General features: G+C 43.2%; 1 protein-coding gene across 2 annotated transcripts in view; it reads right to left on the reverse strand.

Annotated features, from left to right (window-relative positions):
- Nucleotides 1-13,119, reverse strand: part of GJC2 (gap junction protein gamma 2) — a 132,882-nt gene that overhangs the window by 81,073 nt on the left and 38,690 nt on the right. Inside the window, exon 1 of one of the 2 annotated variants that reach the window (XM_029588321.1) lies at nt 8,732-8,852. The exons of the other annotated variant lie outside the window; for it this stretch is intronic. The gene's annotated coding sequence lies outside the window, so the exon portion shown is untranslated. Of the gene's footprint in view, nt 1-8,731; nt 8,853-13,119 lie in introns of those variants that run through there. 2 annotated transcript variants of the gene reach the window in all.

Below are 13,119 nucleotides of genomic sequence, written 5' to 3' on the forward strand. Positions count from 1 at the left end.
GCTTAGAACTGGCTATTAGAGGTGAAATTGGGAAACAAGAGTTCTTTTTTTAATCCCCCAAAGCTCCTGAAACGTGTGCCAAAATGGGAGCTGTTCTTCCTGCCTTTGTCATGGTGGGACAACTAGAATTATATTGTAAGAAAGCCCCCAAGCTATGTTCTCCAGCCTGGTCCATCCTGCAGCCATGTCCATCCCCATCCATCCATCCCTTCAGACACATAAGCTCAGTACTCCCATTACTGAATAAGAAGTTAGCAGAGTGTTGAGTGCACTACCCTCCCCAAAAAAGTCCTGGGCCTGATGGTTTCTGTCTTGAGTATTATAAGCATTTCAGAGCAGAATGTCTGCTTCTGCACAGTGAGTTATTTAACTACATGCAAGTATTCTGCTGCAAGTTGATATTACACTGATTCCCAAAAAGAATAAATATCTTTCCGACTGTTCCTCTTACTGGCCCGTATCACTTATTAACACGGATGTCAAGGTGCTGGCAAAAATACTTCAGCTGCGACTAGAGGGGATGCTTCCTTATCTGGTCCACCCAGACCAAACTGGTTTTATTAAGGGCAAGTCTTCAGTGAACAATACCCAGAGATTATTAAATCTAATACACCTGGCTGAGCAAAAGAGAATTCAGGGGTTGATTATTTCATTGGATGAGGAAAATGACCAGTTTTAATTAGCAAAAAGAATAATATTTTGCGATGAGAGCAGGAGCCCCAAATGTGTGCTGCTGCTCACTTTAGTGCATCATGTGACTCTCTGGGAAGGGAGTTTAACAAAAGGAAAAAAAGGGGAGAAAATTCATCCCCAAATATGATTTTTTAATCAGTTAGGCGATGAAGAAATAATTTTCAAATAAATAAATACGGATGATCCAATTGTCTAACATGTTAAAACATTTGGGCAGCACGATGGCTGAGCGCCGATGTTTCCAATAGTGGCCAATCCAAGTCACAAGTACCTGGCAAGGTCCCAAACACTAAGAAGATCCCATGCTACTGATGCCAGTAATAGCAGTGGCTATTCCCTAAGTCAACTTGATTAATAGCCATTAATGGACTTCTCCTCCAAGAACTTATCCAAATCTTTTTTAAACCCAGCTACACTAACTGCACTAACTACATCCTCTGGCAACAAATTCCAGAGCTTAATTGTGCGTTGAGTGAAAATTTGTGTTTTTGTTTTTGATTTTTTTGTAAACTGTCTTGCTTGTATTATGGAAAAGCAGTCAGTCAAATAATAAACTAAAGTAAACGAGGGAAAATCCCTGGGTAAGGCTTGATTAGAAGCTGGTTCCAGTTCTGCTGGAAGCCCAAAGGAGCAGGAGAAAAATGCTTGGGCCAAAAAAATACAAATGAATCTTTTGAAAGTGAATAAACTAAATGAAGAATGGAAAATGCAGAAACAACAGGACAGCATAAAAGTCTTAAAAAAATAAAAATATGGCCAATCTGTGGCATCCTACAGCAGCCCACTGTGTCTTTGCTGACATCAGTGTAGCTGAACAGGTCAGGGACCCGTGGTAAGAGAACGGGGAACCACAGGCTGCCTAAACTTTAAAAGAGGTTGCACTGTGGGCCGGATTTTAATAGCTATGCGCGGGTGTAGATTTGTGCGCGCAACCCGGCGCGCACAAATCTACGCCCGATTTTATAACATGCATGCGGATGTTATAAAATCCGGGGTCGGCGCGCAACGGGGTGCACACTTGTGCACCTTGCGCATGCCGAGTCCTAGGGGAGTCCCGATGGCTTTCCCCATTCCCTCTGCTCCCCCCACCTTCCCCTCCTTTCCCCTATCTAATCCGCCCCCCAGCCCTACCTAAATCCCCCCCTACCTTTATTTTGCTATTTATGCCTGCCTCTGGCAGGTGTAACATGCGCGCACCGGCCAGCTGCTGGCACGCGATCCCCCAGCACAGCCACTCTGCCGGAGGCCTCGGTCCTGCCACCGGACCGGAACCTCGCCCACGTCCCTGCCCCCTTCCTGCTCCTTTTTCAAAGCCCCGGGACATAGGCGCGTCCTGGGGCTTGTGAGCGTCGCAGGGCCTATGCAAAATTGGCTCGGCGCGCGTAACCCCCCTGTGCGCATAAATCCAGCCGGATTTATGCGCACAGGGCGTTTAAAATCTGCCCCCGTGTGTTCCTTTTATTTACTTGCATTTTGCTTGGCTTACTCTTCTGTACTTAAAAGGATAGATCTACATTTTGATTATGAATGACTAACTTGTTTACATGAGGCTGCAAAAAACCCCCAAAAAACTATTCATCCAATCTATTACATTTCAATAGGGCTTTAGGATATAGCTTGTCTTCTCATTGAACATGTTCCAAAACATCCCTGCACTCATTGAACATGTTCCAAAACATCCCTGCAAATAGTAATTAAAGGTGGTCATAAACTCACGTCAACACTTACTTTTATACCATTAGAACCAACAGTGTATTACTAAAAACCAGTTGTGCTCTTTGTTGTCCATATTGGTGGTTTTAATATGTCATGTCGCTGTTCCTAGTGCTGATGGCTAAAATAGCTTTTTCCTTCAATTTTGACTTCACAGAAGAGTTTTCGCCAAGCCCTGTACGTCAGCAGTAGCGTCAGAAGGTAATGCTTCTGATCTGGAGAATCCTCAATGAAATTCTTTGCAACTATGAAGAAAAATCTGCACTAGTCCAACTTTTAAGACCAAAGAAGGGAGATGACCAGAAATTGAATAGGATCCCAGTAGGAAGGAGTAGCTGGGAGACTGGGTGGGCCAAGCAGCCCTTATTTTCTGACAACTATGCTACTCATCTATTTGGCTTTTGTACCATAACGTCTTTACTGGGTAGTCACTTTCCTGGTTCAACAGATATCTTCTAGAAATGCCGGGACCACAAAAGAACATTTCATTGGCCAGGTCACAGACATGCAAGGGACAATGTTCTGGCCTGTTCCCCTCAGCAGGATGACCATGGACATCATGACATCCATGTCCCGGCCAAAGGGAGAAACAAATTATGCTCTCCGCTTAGCATATGACCTTTTATTATAAGTAGATTACAAACATTATAAATAAAATAAATAAATAAATAAATCCCGCCAGCTGCAGTAGGTGCTGACTGCCGACTTTCCCGCTGCAGCCCGAAAAGAAAAAGCAGAAGCAGTTGTGGTTGGAAGGGGGAAGTCCTTTTTTTCCTCTATTCTATAATACAGATGTGCCAACTAATTACGAGCCGTCGGAGACCCTTTAGATCAGTCATGTGTCATGATTCCCATCTCTAAGCATGCTGTGATATGTGGTCTTCATTTTACTTTGACAACAGCAGGAGCACAATTCCCAGAGCATCTGAACCTAAGAGTTAAACACCTGCCATCACCCGCCACCTCCTCCCACATCAAAGCATCTCCTGATGACTTATCTTGCAGATAGCTGGCAAGTTTGATACAGCCTTGGTAAAAGTGTTGGTGTTTGGGGAGGCAGAGGGGCGGATATTGATGTCCTCAGAACCGGTAAATATTTCAGCCAGTATTACCTTACCACATGCTGGGAGTTTGCATCATTACGTTCGTCTTGTATCTCTCCCCCCCCCCCCCAACAAAAAGCAGTAATTCAAGTCAGAAGATTAGGAGAGGGGAGCTGAACAATGCTATAGGAAAAGAGAGTTGCTTACTAAGACCCAGCAGGAGAGAGGGGAGACTGCCAAGCCCTATGGGAAAGAGGGGACCCGGCTGGGACCGTGTTCATATTCCCCCCTAACAGATTAAGGTTATGGTTTCAGAAACAGGCAGTCAAGCAAGAATATTTTCCAGATGCGCCGTCAGCTCTAAAGCATGATTCCAGAGGCACAACAGGACCCAGATTTTGAAACAGTGAGCAGCCATGGAAAAAGCAAAAGGAAACCAGATTTAACAGCTACAAGAAATAACATGTTACAGTACACTGTTAAATAAACTAAAGCCCTGATGTAGTAAGATGTGAGCATAAAATGTGCCTTGAACTTCAGCACACATTTTCTTTATTCAAATGTTAAAAATAGGTTGCCTCCTGATGCAGTAAGGTAACAGCATGCAAATGCATCCAGCATTAAAAAAAAACCAAAAAACACGTTACCCCCAAAAACGTGCGTAAAAAAATGAATGGTGCACATAAATGATGTTTAATGCAACAAACCATGCTGCTTTTTTCTTATATATTTTCATTATAGAATGGTTGTTTTTATATTTTACTTGTATTATTTTGTTATTTATTTTACTCTCGTACTTGAATAAATTATTTATTTTAATTGTAAACCTCTGGTATTATATTTTTATGGAAAAGTGGTATACTTAGAGGCCAATATTCAGTAGGCCCTACAGTGGACAAGATATCCAACTATGGTTAGCCAGATAATCTGTCCCATATATTCAGCGGGATAAACTCTCGCTGAATATACTTGCTTACAGTTATCTGGCTACATGTAGCTGGATAACTTAAAAACCTAACCGGCTATGTTTGAATATAGCCATTTAAGTTTTTAGGTTATCCAGCCTTGTGTGGCCGGATATCTTCAATAGATATCCGGGTAAGTAGCGCTTTTGATAAGAAAAAAAAAATTAGAATTAAAAGAGCCTATGGCCCAATTTGCTGCGTCCCCTCACCTAATGTTAAAGCTGCCCTATTGGGCCTTTCATTCGCCCACCCCACATTAGAGTAAAAAAGCCAAAACTGTCCCGGGACAGTTTATGCTTCCAGCGCAGCTAGACAAAAGCTGTGCTGGACCTTGCCGGGAGAGGGTAAGTGCAGACCCTGCTCCTGGAAGGGATTTTTAAATCTCAGAAGTGAAGGAGGTGGTCCCGGGAGGAGTTGGGGTACAGCGAGATACTGATGTATCTTTTGGGGGGGGAGGAGGGGATGGGAAAGCCTGGCTTCAGTCATAGATTTTACTGAGAGGAAGGGGTTTGTCAGGGGTGGGTGAGGACAGCGATCCCGGGGCATTTTGAATACGATGTGGGAAGGGAGGATGAAAGGCCCAATAGGGCAGCTTTAATATTAGGCAAGAGGACACAGCAAATTGGGCCACAGGCTCTTTTACTTCTATTTTTGTAACCAAAAGTCCTGCTTACCCGGAAATCTTTTAAAGATATCCAGGTAAGTAGCAAGTTATTAGAGGCTGGATAACTTTAGGCCTGCTCTGAAGCAGGCCTAAAGTTATTCGACTAACCTAGCCGGACATACCCAAATATTCAGCTAATTTAGCCTGATAACTCAACCCCCCTCCCCGGAATGCCCCCAGAATGCCCGTTTTACCTGGTTAAACTATATCCGAATAACTACTTATCCGGTTATAATTTAGCAGGATAAGTGGCTGAATATGCCACATTTGCCATTCAGACGAATAATGTTTGAATTATCCATCTAAATGGCTTTTGAATATAGACCTCTACGTTTATAATAAACAAACAAACAAAACATGGTTTATGCACACAGAATAAGATTTAGAAACAGAAATCAGTTTATGTGTATGCAGGTGAAGGCATTACACATATAAATGTAAAATGCTAATGAAGCCATTTTCAAAAGCCATTTACCCGTGAAAGTGCAGTTTACCTTGGTAAAACCTATTGGTAATTCAATGGCATGTACTGTAGCAACTTTCAAAAGCCCATTTATATGGGTAAAGCACATTTACACATGTAAAACCCACATAAAAGTGCTGCACACAAAACATGAGTTCTGCACATAAACATTATACTCATAAAAGCTGTGTGCACAAAACACAATCAAGATCCACATTCAGCGTCCTTTATCTAGCCAAGTTAGGATTTAGTCGGACAAATGGCAAGATGTCAAAACCCCCGTTGGCTGATTGCCTCCGGTAAAGTAGTTATCCTAATAAAACTTAGCTGGATAACTTGCAGGCATTAAGAACATAAGAACATGCCATTCTGGGTCAGACCAAGGGTCCATCAAGCCCAGCATCCTGTTTCCAACAGAGGCCAATCCAGGCCATAAGAACCTGGCAAGTACCCAAAAACTAAGTATATCCCATGCTACTGATGCCAGTAATAGCAGTGGCTATTCTCTAAGACAACTTGATTAATAGCAGTTAATAGCAAGAACTTATCCAAATCTTTTTTAAACCAAGCTACACTAACTGCATCCTCTTTGCAACAAATTCCAGCGCTTAATTGTGCATTGAGTAAAAAATAATTTTCTCCAATTTGTTATAAATGTGCCACTTGCTAACTTCATGGAATGCCCCCCAGTCCTTCTGTTATCCAAAAGAGTAAAATAATTGTTTCACATTTACCCGTTCTAGTCCACTCATGATTTTATAGTCCTCTATAAAATCCCCCCTCAGCCGTCTTTTTTCCAAGCTGAACAACCCTAAACTCTTTAGCCTTTCCTCATAAGGGAGCCATTCCATCCCCTTTATCATTTTGGTCGACCTTCTCTATACCTTCTCCAGTGCAACTTTATCTAATTCCTAATATCCTGTTTGCTTTTTTGACTGCTGTAGCACACTGAGCCGACGATTTCAATGTATTATCCACTATGACGCCTAGATCTTTTTCCTGGGTGGTAGCTCCTAATATGGAATCTAATAATGTGTAACTACAGAATGGGTTATTTTTCCCTATATGCATCACCTTGCACTTGTCCAATTCTGCCATTTGGATGCCCAATCTTCTAGTCTCGCAAGGTCCCCCTGCAATTTATCACAATCCGCTTGTGATTTAACTACTCTGAATAAGTTTGTCTCATCTGCAAATTTGATTACCTCACTCGTTCTATTCCTTTCCAGATCATTTATAAATACATTGAAAAGCACTGGTCTAAGTACAGAAACCTGAGGCACTCCACTGTTTACCCTTTTCCACTGAGAGAATTGACCATTTAATCCTACTTTCTAATTCCTGTCTTTTAACCAGTTTGTAATCCACAAAAGGACATCGCCTCCTATCCCATGACTTTTCAGTTTTCTTAGATGCCTCTCATGAAGACGTTTGTCAAACGTCTTCTGAAAATCCAAACAGACAAACATCTACTGGCTCAACTTTGTCCACATGTTTATTAACCTCTTCAAAAAAACAGGAAGTACATTTGTGAGGCAAGATTTCCCTTGGGTAAATCCATGCTGTGTTCCATTAAACCTTGTCATAAGAACATAAAAAATTGCCGTGCTGGGTCAGACCCAAGGGTCCATTAAGCCCAGCATCCTGTTTCCAACAGAGGCCAAATCAGACCACAAGAACCTGGCAATTACCCAAACACCAAGAAGATCCCATGCTACTGATGCAATTAATAGTAGTGGCTATTCCCTAAGTAAACTTGATTAATAGCAGTTAATGGACTTCTCCTCCAAGAACTTATCCAAACCTTTTTTGAACCCATCTACACTAATTGCACTAACCACATCCTCTGGCAACAAATTCCAGAGCTTAATTGTGCATTGAGTGAAATTTTCTTCGATGCTCTGTGATTTTGATATTTAGAATAATTTCCACTATTCTTCCCAGCACTGAAGTCAGGCTCACCGGTCTATAGTTTCCTGGATCACCCCTGGAGCCCTTTTTAAATATTGGGGTTACAGTAGCCACCCTCCACTCTTCAGGTACAATGGATGATTTTATTGATAGGTTACAAATTTTAACTAATAGATCTGAAATTTCATTTTTGAGTTTCTTTAGAACCCTGGACTGCATATCATCTGGTCCAGGTGATTTGCTACTCTTTAGTTTGTCAATCTGGCCTACTACATCTTCCAGGTTCACCCTTATTTTGTTCAGTTTATCTGACTCATCACCCTTGAAAACCCTCTCCGGAACTGGTATCTCCTCAACAACTTCATTAGTGAACACAGAAGCAAAGAATTAATTTAGTCTTTCTGCAATGGCCTTATCACCCCTAAGAGCCCTTTTAATTCCTTGGTCATCTAACAGTCCAGCCGACTCCCTCGCTGGTTTCCTGCTTCGGATATATTTAAAATAATTTTTATTATGAGTTTTTCCCTCTATGGCCAACTTCATTTCAAATTCTCTCTTAGTCTGTCTTATCATTGTTTTACACTTAACTTGACAATGCTTATGCTTTTTCCTATTTTTTCAGATGGATTCTTCTTCCATTTTTTGAAGGCTATTTTTTTGGCTAAAATAGCCTCGTTCATCTCACCTTTTAACCATGCCGATAATCATTTTGCCTTCTTTCCACTTTTCTTAATGCATGGAATACATCTGGACTGCCCTTCTAAGATTGTATTTTTAAACAATGTCCATGCCTGTTGTACACTATTACCTTTCTCACCAAATCCTGCATTCTGAGGGCAGAGTTAAGTTAGTTGGATAACTTATCCGGCTAACTCTGTTCATGTCATAGAGCAGTCCTAAAGCTAGTCCGTTAAACTTATCCACTTATCTTTAAGATAGTTGGATATATTCAGTGGTGCTGCTAAAAATGCAGAGAAAGTTAGCCAGATTAAGTTTATCTAGCTAATTTTCCTGGCTGGACCACATCTGAAAATAGACCCCCATCATGTTTTATGCACAGAAATGCTAAGAATAGGATTGAACCACAATGGACTTCAGGTTTGGCCCTATAGCCTAACACTAGCTCTAGAAACATTGCTCGACCTCTAATCAGGAGTTAAATTTTCAATATGAAGCCTATGCGCCTCTCTGCATTGGAGAACAGCAGCTAATGGCTTTATTAACATGAAAAATCCCTGGATTAAAAGAGCTGAGATGAAAATCCTGATACAAAACTCACCATTATTTTGGTGCCCATCTTTAAAGAAATACAACTTGCAATTTTTCTGCAAGTTCTGTGCACCTTCAAAGAGAGACCGCGTATTAAATCCTTCAGCAGTTTGCTCATCCTCCACAGGTCTAAACAAAATGACACAAAGTACTTATAATTAGAAGTCCAAGCAACAGGAAAGCGATCCCACACCCATCCCTAGACACAAGGGAGACGTCATACTGAGATGCCACAGTGCACACGCCCAGCTTCTGGACAGAGTGGCTTCATGAGAGACAATAAAGGCAGTGAAGTATTTTTCAAGTCCACATTTACATTCCTGCCAGCTCTGCAAAAAAAAAAAAAAAAAAATTTCAAACCAAGTAGATTTTCTCTACCTCTTGCGCCCTGGGAAAATATAGTTAATATGTTGAGGAGGGGAGAGGCAGAAGAGAGGATGATTAAATTAAGATTACTTATAAAAATAAAATGGATTTTACTATTTTGTTTCTTACTTCTTCGGTCATTGGCTTGTTGAGTCACTGTTCCTATCATCTTTCTTTTCTTGAGGGACCAAGTGGACCTTGTGTCCACGCGGACAGTATAATGTGGGCCCAGGTCAACTCATTAGGTAGGAGTAAGGTGGGGGGGGGGGGGGGGGAGGGGAAAGGGGGGAGCGGATTCGGAGGGGTTAGGAGAGAGAGGATTGTGGCGGCAAGCGATTGGTGGGGATCCAGTGGTGGAAGGGAGGGGGCGAGGAGGGGGCTATGATTGGCTGGGGAGATTCAAAAATTATTGTTAGCTGAGGCGGCGCGCGAGGGAACAGTCAGTCGGGGGATCGCGTGGCGGAAAGACAAGTCTAGCGGGAAGCTGTTACCCTCCCACCCACCCGCATTGTTATAGGGTTTGATTCATTGTACTGTTGAAAATTGTCACAGCTGGGGATGGGGATGTGATGGCGCTTGGCCCGAGCCATCAGTGTTTATAGTTATGGTTTTGCATGACGGATTTCAGATATGAAAAGGATGGTTGACAACTGGGGCTGTTGTCGGGAGTGGCCCCTTGCTGGAGAGAGGCGGGGGCCGTTTGGCCAGACTCCCTGCAGGATGGCGCAGGGGGTCCACACGGGCTGGCTCCTTGCAGATTAGCGGCAGGAGTTGGGGGCCGGGTGTGTGGAGCCGGATAACATCGAGCCGAGTGGCTGGTAAAGGCTATCCTGCCGGAAAGAGGCGGATAGGTTGGGAAGGGGTTGGAAAGTCTGAAATCCGAACATGGATATGCATTTGTTTATGGATATGTATAAGGACGTGTATAATATGGGCTCGGGTCATTGGTATTAAAGCTGCGGCCTTGTTTTACCCAACACCACTTTGTATTGAGACTTATTGGTATGGATGGGAGTGGACTGATGAGTGCGATCCTGGATGCCCATATTATGGTGTCTCACCACTTATTGGCTGTTTCTTCTTTTTATTTCTTCTTTGTCTCTCTTTGCATGTTTTACTTCCTTTCCCTTTTCTACTTTTTCCTATTTGTACGTGTGCTCTTTTCTTTCCCTCAGTCTCTCCCTCCCTCCCACTCTGTTCCTTCCATGCTCTCTCCTTCCTCGTGCCCTCTCTCTCTCCTTTTCTCCTCCCATCTCCCAACCTTCCTCTCTCTCCTCCCCTCCATCTCTTGCTTTTTCTTTCCTTCCCTTTCCCTCTATTCCTTTCTCCTCTTTTTTTTTGCTTTTCCTCCAACCCTTTTCCTTCTCACCCTTCGCGCCTTTCTCTTCCCTTCTTTCCATCCAAATTCCTTCCCACTTTCTCTCTCTTGTCCTATTTCCTCTACCTTTCCCTCTCTCCCTCTCATTTCTTTCTTCCAGTCTGTCTTCCCCTGCTCCTGTGGCTCCAGCATCAGTTGCCTCTTATAAATTTTAACCCCACGGGGCAGGCGAGCCCCCTCCCCATGCCATTTTGTTACCCCCCCCCCCCCTTTGCTCTATGAGGACCTATCAACTTGCATGCCTAAGATGAGAGGGGAAGGGGAGGCCACTGGTGAACACGCTTTCACAAAAATTCTCTCTCATTATTAAATCCTGAACTTGAGTACAAAGGGATGAGTGGCACGGGGACGCTCAAGCACCAGCAGAGCTATCAGCTGAGTCGGGATTTTTTTTTTTTCTTTCAGTCCTAAAGCTTACAGGGCAGCATGCTTCACTGTATTAACAACTCCCATCTCACAGCATCTTTCCTCTCAGGTTAGTGGGGCTGTTTGTCACCGGCAGAAACCGATGACAACTTCCCACAGTTCGACGGACCTCAGCTGAGTTCTTAAGCCACCATAACCACGGAATGAAGGAGGGTGTGTGCCATAAGGGCATTTTTTGCTCACACTGGATTGTCATTTTTTTTTTCAAATCTTCCCTGCATTTCTTATTCCAGAACAAAAAAAAAAAATACACTGCAACTCGTGTATCAGTGATTTGCCTTTCGGTGTTAGGTAAGCCCGTTTCATAATTACCCTTTTGTAAATGCGATAGGACAATGCCATTTCCTGCACAGGTGCACTTATGTCCTTTTTATACAGCAGAAAGCTCAGAAAACAAAATCTCATTTAGGTTATTGCATCGCGTATCCGGACAAAACAAACTGCTGGGGTGAAATGTCTCTGAGCCCCTCCTGGTGGCTGTAGGGATGGGAAGCTGAACAACGTAAAAGGGCTTTTTTGTGCACCTAAGCCCAGCCCTGTAACCCTGCCCCTAAGGATCTGGACTGGTTCTCAGGGGCTGATAAGGGGGGTTGCTGGGAACGCCATAGTGTTCTCTGCCATTTGAAGGCTGAGGGCCAAGCTGTGAGGCCCCAGAGCAGAACCCTGCGAGTCCTGCGTTACTGTAGATAAGTTTATCATCTGTGCCTATAAGGTGAAATAATGGATTCTGACATTAGCCAGACTGAACTGTGAGCTTGCTTTAAGTTACTATTGAGCCTGAATCCCCGAGGAGAAGGGGCCAGTAACCTGATACATAATCCTGCAAGTTTAAGCCAGGACTACTTGCTTTCTCTTAGAGAATGTAATAAAATAAAAGCCTGCTTTTGGAATCCCGGATCGGCGCAGCTTTGCTTTCAGGCAGCACCGATAACCTGTCACCCGTGATCTCTTGGATAAGCTACATAAAAATCAGTGAGAGCAAAACAAGAGCTGGCTATTTCCACAGGTTTGACATGGGCTCTAATAATGTTTCCTGCCAGGAGAAGTGGGATCAATGGGAACATTACTGTGATCCAGAGCACCAGCAATAAATCTTTGAGATTTGGATTGTACCCATTGTATCCTGCCTAAAGATTGAGGTTTACTCCTGCCACATGGTGCGTGCAAAATAAACCCATTTGAAGACACTAATCCAACAGAAAACCTTGAGTGGTACTTTTTATTATTGGATTTATTCAATGGGCTCTATAGGACAACCAGTCTACTACTGATTACATTCAGCAATAAGTGGTGCAGTTCTAACAGCCGCACTGGTCTTGGAGGAAAAAAAAAATATTGGAAACTTTGTACGGTGTGATCTATTAAAGGGGACCGGAGGACAACACACACGCCCCCTGTCTTCAGACTTCATCAGTAAGTCAGGGGCAAGGCGCAGCCAGGCAGAGGACAACATGGAAGGAAATGCTTCAGACTCTGTGACCCACGTTTTACACCCACAGACTTTGTGTCCAAATTTAAAAATGGCGAAAATCCGCGTGCACTTTCCCTCTGAAACTCACCGGGGGAACAAAAGTACCCGTGCACGTTTTGCAGCTGCTTTTTTTTTTTTTTTTTTTATTGCAAACATGGACTCTGTTGGGAAAATAACGCCCCCAGACTGGAACGCCTCTTCTCAATGCAGTTAGAAGCGCACGTGTTCTGCAACAGCGCCCGTGCTTTCAGCTGCAGCCAGGGAGGAGCGGTTTTCAAATGGCGGACTCACACGGGGGAAAAATCGCTGAATGGCTTTAAAAAATGACCCTGCCTGTGCAGCACCTCCGTAAGCCCTGACAGGACTGAGCCACTGAAAGTGGCTAACAAAAGTGCTGGACATGCAGCAAGTTTAAGGCTACGTGCATGATTTTGCTGGAAGCAGGGGGAGGGCGGAATTATTCTGTTTAACTAACCTTAAAGAGAAACTACAGACTATAGGTAAGCATTGGACAAATCAAAAGCAACCTTCCTCCCCCTTCCAAGCTGTGAATATTTTGCATTTGCCATGAATTTTGCATCTGCACCAAAATTTAATGTTTGCGCAAAAGCTTGCACAATTTACCACTCTGCAAACAAAATAAATTGTGTCAAAATTCCCAACCAATGATGAAAATTATTTTGCTGTGTTATTTTGAAATAGCATAAGTGATACACAAGTCATAAATGACACTAGACATAAAACAGTGCATTATTAA

The sequence above is a fragment of the Rhinatrema bivittatum genome, chromosome 2 (assembly GCF_901001135.1).
Source record: "Rhinatrema bivittatum chromosome 2, aRhiBiv1.1, whole genome shotgun sequence".
NCBI classification, from domain to species: domain Eukaryota; kingdom Metazoa; phylum Chordata; class Amphibia; order Gymnophiona; family Rhinatrematidae; genus Rhinatrema; species Rhinatrema bivittatum.